General features: G+C 41.6%; 1 non-coding gene across 1 annotated transcript; it reads right to left on the reverse strand.

Moving 5' to 3' along the window:
• Positions 1 to 1,184: 1,184 nt before the first annotated feature.
• On the reverse strand, positions 1,185 to 1,276 carry trnar-ucu (transfer RNA arginine (anticodon UCU)). Its single transcript is given in 2 exon segments — positions 1,185 to 1,220; positions 1,240 to 1,276. It is a non-coding gene; the product is annotated as a tRNA-Arg (tRNA).
• Between the last annotated feature and the right edge of the window lie 10,478 nt (positions 1,277 to 11,754).

Here is an 11,754-nt window from a genome sequence, read left to right on the forward strand (position 1 = left end):
GGAGGTATTTCCCAAGGACAGAACACTCCACAAAATCATATTTTTTAGAATAAATGCTGTTTTCCTCAATGTTCTTTTGAAATTTTGAATATATATGCACACACACATACATGCATGCGCAAAATACGCGCATATATATATATATATGTGCGTGTGAATTCAGAACATTAGTAATGGATGGTCGGCCATTTTAATGGACTTCCTGTAGAATGTGAGAGATTAGAGATTACAGTAATGTCTCTGAAATGTGGTTAAAATGTGGCATAGTAAAATGTGGTGAAAATCGGTTTTATTGAATGCTGTGTATGTTTACCGTAGTTTCCTGCGTTGATCACAGGAAATGTCATGTCGCTACTGTACTGGGATTTTGCTGCTATCGGATTCAGTTCGTCAGAGAATTCGATTCACTGATATTTCACCAACTTCCTTTGGCATGTTCATATGACACACCGACCCACACTGCACACAACGACAATAATATTCAGCATACTGCACCCACGAGCACGTGCCATGGTTTACATAAACAGTGAAGATTGAATAATGTTATGCAAGGGCAAATTGAAATTCAGTTTAATTAGTAAAGTCGCAAGAATCCAGAGTAAGATTCAAAATAGCAGAAATTAACGTTCATTACCTTGGCCAGAATTCGAGCCCAGCAAAGGGGAAATCTGCTCCTGAATCCTCAGCATCCATGCAATTGCTTGCTCCATGTGTCCACATGGAAACCTATATGGAAGACTATTCAGCCTGAAGGAGAACTTGTGACAATCCTCCGCTTTCTGATCTAAAGCTGAAACAAGAGCTGTCTATTCCAGCTGGGAGGGAATCTAAATGGAGGTGAGACCAAAATATTATTTGGCGTTTAATTCATCTTTTACTTCTTGTGATTGTTTAAACACCTGGGCCAGAAATGACACAGACACAAAGGAGCCCATTCTAAATATCGATCCTGCCCTACTCCCTGATCCGATATCATCATGGCTGACACAACACTTTTGTGTCTTTTTCCAGCCTATCTACATCATCGTGTTGACTACGCTATCATAAATAGACATCGAAAATGGAAACCTGTGAGAGGAACATGTTCCGTTTCGAGACAGTTGGGTTTCTGCTCGAATATTGTTGGTTATGCAGATAAGCAACCGAATCTGGTCTGAGCACCTTCCAAACCATAAACTAAAACTGGACTCTGATGGGACTTGAACCCACGACCTTTGAATAACAAACAGAGAAGAAACACAGAAGTCCAACACGCTTTTCATTGCGCCACAGAGCCGTGCCACCGGCAGTTGTTTAACACACAAGTTTGCCTTTGACCCATTGCGTTGAGGACACCCATCTCGCATCTGCCTGTCCTCGTCTCACTTTCCAGTACATGGTCCTTATCCACGTGTGCTCTGGCTCTACAAGTGTTCGGCGACAGACTGCTGGAACGTTCTCATGACACTTAGCTTTACCACATGTTCAGATAATGATTTCCGGATAAGCAACACTCTATTGGTGAAAGCGTTCTCCCAAAATCTCCTCAAAACATCTTGTCTCCTGTCTTTCATTTATGTCACTCTATTCCTTCCCAATACAGGCTTATCCCTGTCATCCATATCTATCCTCTTCATAAAATGTGCACGTTAATCAGTTACTCAATCAGCCTTCTCTGCGCTTAGATTAACATCCCCAAACTAGCTCGTCTACCTTCACAATGGGAAAGATCCAGCCCTTGCCATTCTTGTCAATTCCTGTGAACATCTCCTCCTGCAATCAGACGCTTCCAGCAGTCTGGCGATTACAACGGACAAGCAAAGTTCCTTGAATTAAAACCAAAAGGTCTGAACAAAGCCAACAGCTCTTGTCCATCTCTGATGAGAAAGGAAAGTTAACGTTTCGAGTGCAACGATCTGTCTTCGGAACTGATGGGATGGAAGGGTGGGTGAAGAATATGGAAGAGGGTGGACGGAATCTAAAATGAATGAACTCGATGTTGGGTCCTGAAGTTTGCATGGTCTGTCAGTAGAAAATGAGTTGCAGATCTTCCAGCTTGTGTTGTGCCTTGAAGGAGCACTGCAGCAGACCAGAGACTGGAAGAGTGGCCTGGGAACACAGTGTCTCGATTAGAGTGGGGCTGGTAAAGCACAGCAGTTAAGGCAGCATCCGAGGAGCAGTAAAATTGACGTTTCGGGCAACAGCCCTCCATCAGGAATACAGGCAGAGAGCCTGAAGGGTATGAACACAGTGTGATGTTGAAAGTTACAGGAGACTCGAAGATCGGGATAGATTTTGTTGATTCTGGACAGAACGTAAGTGATCTCAGCTATGTCACCGACTCTGTTTTCCTCTCTCCATTGCACAGAGATCACATTCTGAGCAGGAAATACAGTTGCCTCGATTAAATGAAGTGCAGACAAATCTCTGAAAGGTGTGACTGGAAGTTTCCACAGTGAGGAGACAAATCAGAAACCAGCAGGAAATGTAGTTTACTACATAGAACGTTACAATTCAATACAGGCACTTCGGCCCTTGCTGTTGCAGCGACCTGTAAAAATAATGTGATGTCCATTGTAATGGAAAATTAGCATTTATTTTGAAACCAATAAAAGCAAAGGGAAACAAAGAAGTAAGAACCTGACTTTGCAGATGCAAGTATTGCAAACAGACAGAAAAAAATGTAAAGTTAAACAGAACTAATAGCAGATTTACAAGCCCATGAAATTACCATATCAACAATCAAGGAATAGGAAACAACAACTCGAAAGGAACTCGAATGTTTCAGGCCCCTGACATTGATGTGTTGATAAGAAGAAGCGAATTCTAGTCTCAAGGGAAAATGTATTATATGTGGAAGGTGCGCCAGTTTTTGGTAGATACAGGGGCAACATATTCAGTCCTGAAATCAAGGCAGTTGAGAGAGTCGACGCAATGGATGCATCAAGATTCGTGACACGAGAGAGATTAACCGCACCCCGAATGTGCGAATGCAGTAATGTTTAAACATTCCAATTCTCATTTCTGTTCTCGGAATTCTGTCCTTTAATTCTGATGGCTGGCGATCTCACAGTGAGACGTATTTGCGCAGTACCCCGACAGGCTTGCAGTAATACAAAAAGAATCTTTACCAGCGCAGGCTGTAAAATACAACTCATGACCCTTGATGCATGGCTATGAGTGGCGATTAAGCCAGAGAGCCATAAGTTCAGTGAGGGATTCGCTCGCCCAGGAAGCAAGTAACCATGTTAATCCCATTAACACCGCTTATCTTTCTGGAGATATGTGGAACTGCACAGCACGCATACACCATCATGGTCCTTACAAATCATATGAGAAGTATTGTTTTAGAATATTGGTTGAACCGTGAGTGCTGCCACAGTACTTCTGCCACACACGTAGAGAATGCTTCCTACCATCGAGCCAATTTTGAATCCAATTAGCTAGCTCTCTCTCTGGATCCCATGTCACCTAACTCACCAACTAACCTGCCGTATGGGACCTTGTCAATAGTCTTACTAAAGTCCGTATACAGATCATCCATTGTCCTGCCCTTACCTATTCTCGCAGTTACCTCTTTGAAACAATTCAAAAAGATTTGCCAGACATTATTTCCTGCACGAAAATCTACGTTGACTATTTCTTATCAGACCTTGAATTTCCAAATGTTGGTTCATCCTATCTCTTATTATCCAATCCAACAACTTACCTACCACTGATATTACACTAACTGACCAAGAACTCCCTGGTTTGTCTTTGCTACTTTTCGTAAGCAATGGAACCACTCCATTAGTAGACGAAGAAGTAAAAACCTCTGCGAGGGCCACTGCAATTTCTTCCCTAGCCTCCCATAACATCCAAGGCTGGAAATGTTCGTGCCCAAGGGTTTTATTCACCTTATTGTGCTTTAAGGTAGCCAATCCCTCCACTCTGGTAATATCCATGTGGTCCAAATCATTCCCACTTATTTCCCTTATTTCCTTAGTACGCATGATTTGCTCCTCAGTAAACATGGAGGAGAATTACTGATTCAACAATTTCCCCCCAACCTCCTGGTGATTCCACCCAAGGAAGGTCATGCTGATCATTAAGGAGAGCTATTCTCTCCCTAGCCACGCTTCCACTCTTGATCTAGTTCGAGAGTCTCTTGGGATTATCTTTTAACCTTTTCAGAGAGATCCAGGTCATGCCATTTATCTGATCTATCATTCCCCTCTTAAGGGTGCTTCTACACTTTGTATAGTCATCTAAGGATTGACCTGAGTCCGATATCTTAAATCCAATGTAGGCCTTCTTTACTTTCCTTACCAGAGCCTCAATATCCCTCGCCGTCCAGGGATCAGGTCCCCCCTCACCCACCATCTTTCTAAGGAAAATAATCCTAATTTATTCAAACTCTCTTCATGGCTGGCATCCTCCATTACAGGCAACATCCCGGTGAACCTCCTCTGCACCCTCTCCAAAGCATCCACATCGTTTTGCTAATGTGACGACCAGACTGCATGCAGTATTCCAAATGTGGCTGAACTAAAGTCTTATGCAACTGTTACACGACCTACCAACACTTTTATTCAATACCGGGACCAATGAAGGATAGCATGCCGTATGCCTTTTTGACAACACGACTGATCTGCCTTGCTATCTTCAGGGAACAATGGACCTAAACACCTCGATGTCTTTGTCCATCAAATTTTCCCAAGACTTTCTATTTACTGTATATTTTGTTCTTGAATTGCAACTTCCAAAATGTATAGCCTCGCATTTGTCCAGATGGAACTCCATCTGCCATTTCTCTGCCCATCTCGCAAATCTATCTATATTCTGCTGTATTCTCAGACAGTCCCCTTCACTGTCTGCTACTCCATCAATCTTCGTGTCATCTGAAAACTTGCTAATGAAACAACTCAAGTCATTTATGTCTATCACAAAAAAAGAATGGTCTCAGCAAGGGTTCCTCTGGGACATCACTTGTCACAGAACTCTGTTTTCAGAAGCTCCCTTCCATTATTACTCTCTGTGTCCTGTTACCTACCATCTAGCTAGAACACCAATGCAACTTCACCGTCTTCATCTTGGGGAAATTTATCAAACGGCTTACTAAAGTCCATCTATATGACATCTACATCCCTTCCCTCCTCAATCAACTTTGTCACCTCTTCAAACAATTCTATTAAATTTGTAAGCCATGACCTTCCCTGCACAAAGCCATGCTATCTAGCACTGAGAATTCCTTTTCTTCGAAATGGTATGTACTCTATCCCTCAGTATCTTCTCCAGTAGCTTCCTTACCACTGGCGTCAGGCTCACTGGTCTGTAATTACCTGGATATTCCTTAAACAAGGATATATCATTAGAAATTCTCCATTGCCCAGGGACCTCCCCCGTGTTCAAGGATGCTGCAAAATATCTGTTAAAGCCCCAGCTGTTGTCTCTCTCGCTTCCCTCAGTAACCTGGGATAGATCGCATCCAGACCTGGGGACTTGTCCTTCTTCATGCCTTTTGGAAATCACAACACGTTCTCCCTACTTACGCAGACTTGACCTAGAGTAATCAAAGATCTATCCCTAACATCAACATCCATAATGCCCCTCTCCTTGGTGAATACCAATACAAAGTACTCATTAAGAATCTCATCCATTTTCTCTGCCTCCAAGCATATCTTTTCTTCTTTGTCCTTGAGTGAGTCCACCCTTTCTCTACTTCACCCTTGCTCGTTATATATGAACAAAAAGCTTTGAGGTTTTCCTTAATCCTGCTTGCCATGGATATCTCATGACCCTTTTCGCCCTCTTAATTCCTCGTTTCAGATTGGTCCTACATTCACAAAAGTCTTCCAAGGCTTCATCTATCTCCATTCACCTAGACATTATGTACACATTCTTTTTCCTCTTAGCTACTCTCACTTTATCACTTGTCATCTGTGGTTTCCTAACCTTGCTATTTCTATCCTTCATTTTCACAGGAAAATATCTCTCCTGAACACTAATTAACCTCTCTTCAAAAGCCTCCCTCATATCAACTGTGGATTTCCCTTGATCCAACTGTTCCCAATCTACGTTCCGCAGCTCCTGCCGTATTTTGCTATAGTTGGCCTTCCTCCAGTTTAACATTCTTCCTTTAGGACCACTCTCATCTTTGCCCATGACTATTGTAAATCTCATGGAATTGTGATCATTATGCCCAAAGTAATACCTGACTGAAACTTCAACTGCCTGGGCGGGCTCATTGATAAACACCAGGTCTAGTATGGCCGCTCCGGAGTTGAACTATTTCCATGCTGCTCGAGAAAACCCTCCTAGACGGTCCTTACAAATTCTGCTCCATCTAGACGTCTAACATTAGCGAATCCCAGTCAATGTTGGGAAAATTAAAATATCCTATCATCACCATCCTGTCGTTCCTACATCTTTCTGTGATCTATCTTCATATTCGTACCTCTATCTAATGCTTGGTGTTGAGAGGCTGGTAGTACAATCCAGCATTGTTACCGCACCCTTTCTATTTCTGAGCTCTGCCCATATTGCCTGACTGCTCGAATGATGCCCTCCTTCAGCAAAGCTTTGATATCTTCTTTGACCAGTAACGCTTCATCTCCACCTCCTTTACCTTCGTCTCTACCGCGCCTGAAGCATTAATGTCCTGGGATATTTAATTGCCAATCACGACCTTCCCTCAACCAAGTCTCAGCAATAATAATAACGTTATATTCCCAGGTACTACTCCAAACCCTAATTTCATCTGCCTTACCTGCTATACTTCTTGCATTAAAACTACCAGTCCCTCTGTGTTCATTCTCCGGTCCTGCTTCCTCTTCCCCTCAGCCATGCTGATTTCATTATCTGGTTCCTTCGTCTTTAGTTACTACCCCCTTTCTGTTCAGCAACCTCCTCATTTGTTTCCCGATCCCCTGCCACATTAGTTTAAACTGCATCAACAGCGTTAGCAAAAGCACCCCCTAGGACATTGTCTCCAGTCCTACCTAGATGTAAACCGTCCAATTTGTAATCGTCCCACCTCCCCCAGAACCAATCCCAATGTCCCAAACATCTGGACCCCTCTCTCCTGCACCATCTCTCAAGCCACACATTCTTACTGATTATTCGATCATTCCTATTCTGACTAGCACTTGACACTGGTACCAATCCTGAGGTTATTACCTCTGAGGTCCTACGTTTTTATCTTGTTTCCTAACTCCCTAAATTCTTCTTGTAGAGCCTCAACCCGACGGCACATTAATATGGGGAGAGTTCATTGAGGCATATAATATATTAGGAACACTATATTAGACTAATGAATGGGCTATGTAACTCCACATAATGTTGATCTTGTTCATGAGAATCGTGTTTTTGAATGTCCTGCGCATTGTAACCACTACGCCTTACTCTGTCCAAGTTTATTTTTCACCCTATGATCTGTGTGTCCTTGCATACTGTCATCTGCCTGTACTGCTCGCAAATAAAGCTTTCACTGGACTTAGGCTCATGTGACAATAAATCTAATAAGTTAATTTTTTCTCACCCAAACAGTGTCTCTTTTACAAATAACTGATTGTCGCTAACTCTCACGTTCCAACGTAACCATCCCTCCTTGTCTCATATCACTACAGATTAAATACTCAGTCTCATCACTGTCTCCTCGTGGTGTCATCATCTCAGGGATTAGACTGCTGTTACTTGTTTGAGCTGTGCCTGTGGTAAGGAGATCATACCTCTTCACAGAGCCCCAAATACACTCTCATCAAGGCCCTACAAATACAGGAAGACGGCTTTACTTATGCACTTGAACCATATTACAATGAAGGACAGCATATAAGATGCTCAATACTTAACGCCCTTGGAGGTGCTATATTTGGTGATTCATGATTAAGGACATTCAGGTCCTTTTGAAAAACACTTCTAAACCTTATACCATTTGATTAATACAAAATGTTTATTTATCACATCCAAATCATTTCTATGCCTTGCAAACTGTTGTGGTTCAAACACCGAAACATGTGATATCCCATGCGTAACTGCCTTCGGTCCATAAAAGTGCAAGAAGCTCAGTATTGCTTCCATTGACCAATCCAGAATCCCTGTGGTATATTCATCTCCCCCCTTCCCCGTACTCTAACTTCCTTTGTTCACTTGTTAGCAACAATGTAAAAAAGTATTCTGCAAATTCAAATACACCATTCCCACTGGTTCTCTTTTGTGGATGCATTAACACAAACTCCACAGGTTCCTCAACGATGATTTCCGGTTTCGAGATCTAAGCTCACTCTGCAAAGTCACACCGTGGTTTCCCAAGTGTCGAGTTATAAAATTTCTCTCAGAAGGTTCTAATATTTTCCTCAGACGTGACATTAAAGTACCCGTTTTTTCTTTTGTTTCCCCTCCCACTCCGGTTTTAAATATTTAGGATTACAATAGCTACTGTCCAGTCTGCAGGAACCAGAATTTTCAGAGTCTAAAGAATTTTGAAGGGTTATCAATACTTTTTTCTTGTCATTACAACATTTAAAAGACATTTGGATAAGTACATGATTAAGAAAGGTTTGGAGGGATATGGGCCAAGTGCGGGCAGGTGGGACTAAATCAGTATGGAATTAGAAAATCAGCATGGACTGGTTGGACCGAAGGGTCTGTTTCTGTCCTGTTTGACTCTATATCTCTTTCATTAGGCTGCAATGCCATTTTTTGAAAACTCTGGGATGGAGCTCATTTCGTGCAGTAATTTGCCAACCTTCCATTGAATTCGTTTTTTTGAGTAAGTTCTCTTTATTAATTCTAATCAAGCACAGTTTCTTATTTTCACCAGTCAGTCTTTCCCACAGTATTTCTGGAAGATTTTCGGTACCTTTCATTGTGGAGACAGCACGAAGGTATTACCCTCAGCAGGAGGCAGAGGTGGATTCCGTCACTGTGTGAATACATCAGAGCAATGCAATTGGGAGATGATGGACGTGAAAGCCACTCCTGCTCAGAAAGTTCTAGATTCAAAACAGTTCAATGAAACTGTCACTTCCTGGTCACTGACAGAATAGTCCTCTCCCTCGTGCGAGGTTACAGGTTATGCTGAAACAGGTGATACAAAGATGTGACCACCTCATTTTTGAATCAATTTGACTTCACACTTTGCACCGGGCCTAGGTCCAGGTCGAGGAAAGAAAAAGTTTGCGATCAAAATATGTGTAACGAGAAGATATGCCAGAAGAGAATTACAACTGGAAAGGTGTGGATGATGGTTTATTCAGAAACAGCATTGTCGCAGAAGTGAAGACTGACGATATTGTGAAGGTGGTCCTGGACAGGTTTTGCGGTAGACAGAATATTGAGATATAAATCAGTTTAGGAGAAAATGGGGAAATCGTGTTTATGAACACTTTTGATTCTCCTCGGATATTTGTCAGTGAAGGATGTGAAATTCATGGAATAGAAATGGAGTTTGTAATTGAAAGCGAAGACAATAATTTGGATCTTTGCCAAGTAGACATAACAGAGAAAACGATTACATTCACAACGGGTTAGAGAATTATGAAATGTGCAGAGATAGGCTCACCAGGAACACCAATAGCGAGGATAGGATAGTAACCTGCCTGAATAATCATCAGTACACAGAGCCATTTGAGATATTGTTACTACACTGACGTCTCCTCCACCACAACAACTTCCAATACAAAAATGGTCTGGGCACAACTGCCCTTAACATATAGAAGAAATACGGATTTCTCTGGATTTTACTCTCACAGCTCTTACCAGTTAATTGTTTATTATTTATACAATGCAATTCTATAATCTGTTTGTAAAGATGCAAACATCTTATTGCACATTTTGCATGCCTTTTCATTTTTAGATCTTTTTGTAGCCTTCGCGCAAAAGAAAATGTTCTGTTTAAAATTGACCTGTTTATTGGGATTCAAGGGTCAGACACAGTACGTATTTTTCATGAGTTAAGAAACAGAAAGGGATAGAAGACAGTGGCTGTGGAGAATGATGAGGAGAAAAGTGACATCCCCACCAGTCCCCAATGTCTTCTTGACAGACAGAATAAAATTAAATGCAGAGAAAGAAACATAATGCATTCGGAAGAAGGAATGGCAAGTGACAATGTAAACAAAACAGAATCATTTGAAATGGAATGGCTGAACAGTGATTGGTGTGTGTGTGTGTGTGTGTGTGTGTGCAGATATATAAGATTGCTCATATGTGTGCACCATATTCAGAATGAGCAAGAGACACAGTTAACAAAAATGATGCATGCGATGTATAAAATTTATAAAATATTAGTATGTTATTTAATCTTCAGCTGAGATGTTATGTTCCCCTTCTCTCAACGTACCCTCTGCTTCCTGCCCCTTTCTGGCATTCGCTGATCTGATCTCTCATTCTTATCGGGAAGTATGTTTTACATTCCTGCTTCTGGTGTTCCAAATTATTTCAGTTAATCCATTTCCTACCAGGAAACATATACATTGGCCAGGCTGGGCTCTGTCAACAGTTGGTACCTGTCATATTGATGGAGATAAAAGTTCTGGCATCAGACCCAGCATTTCAACATATTAATCTGTTGCTCATACACTGTGCAAAGGACAACGGCACACAGGAATTGTCAAACCAAATACAGAAGTGCATCTACTTCTATCAATCATGTAGACTTCTCTATTTGTTTTTACATCTGCACGTCTATATTCTCTCTCTCTCTCGCTCTCTGTCTTCCCTATCCTCCAATCGTTCTTCGTGTCCCATGTCTCAAACCTCCCTCCTTCAGTTTACATCTATTGCTCACTTTTGGATGAGATGGCTTATAATTGATAATGTAACTGAAAAGATATGAAGGTGACATGTCCAGAGTTAATTGGAAGGGGAGGTGAGCACGCAAAGATGGTTAAGCAGCAATGGCAGTAGTTTCTGGAGATAATTCAGCAGAACATCAGAAATTCATCCCAGTGGAAGACCAGGCAGCCATGAGTGATAACGAACTCAGGAACAGCATAAAAAAAAGGAAATGTGCACAATGTGGTGAAGATTATTGGGAATCTAGATGATTATGAAGCCTATAAATTCCAGCACGGATAATTAATACCAACAAATTGGAGGAGAGGGTGAAATCTGATATTACGCTTGTTAATCATGTAAAAGATAGTTGCAAGAGATTTATAGATATATAACAAGGAAGACAGGGAGTAAAGAACAAACAAAGGAATGTTGAAAAATGAAGCTTGAATAGTTATGGGAATCAATGGAATGGCAGGAATTTAAAATTTTGCAACGGTATTCACAGCGGAAGACACCAGCAAAATGCCAGAACTTCAAGACAGTCAGGGGTTAGACGTGAGTATCGTGACCACCAGTAAAGGGAAGGTGCTGTGGGAGGCGAAGTTGGATCAATCAGCGAGCACAGTTGGACAACACACCGTAGTTCTAAAGAGATACTGAAGGTGATTATGGAGGCATTGCTGGTGATCTTTCTGGAAACGTTGAAGTGAGGGAGACTGTTCAATGTAAGGAGAGAGGGACACAGAAGGCAGATAATTATAAATGGCCAGTCAAGTTGAAACTGTTGCATAGAAGGTCTTAATGGATCCTTAGGTTTATGAATAGATGTGTGGAGTATAAGAACAAGGAAATTGTGAAGTATATTGGACGTGGTGTGATTAAGCTACAGCATAACAATAGTTACATTTACAATGCTATTGCGAACAGCAGACTTGAAAGTACGGTTCAAACAAAGGAAATCAGTTCGAAGCAGACAGAAGCATTAGTGACAAAGAGAGCGTTTCCTAGACCTTGTAG

This window comes from Chiloscyllium plagiosum, unplaced genomic scaffold (genome assembly GCF_037043375.1).
Source record: "Chiloscyllium plagiosum isolate Xiang-an unplaced genomic scaffold, Cpla_swu_hap1 HiC_scaffold_39, whole genome shotgun sequence".
Taxonomy (NCBI): domain Eukaryota; kingdom Metazoa; phylum Chordata; class Chondrichthyes; order Orectolobiformes; family Hemiscylliidae; genus Chiloscyllium; species Chiloscyllium plagiosum.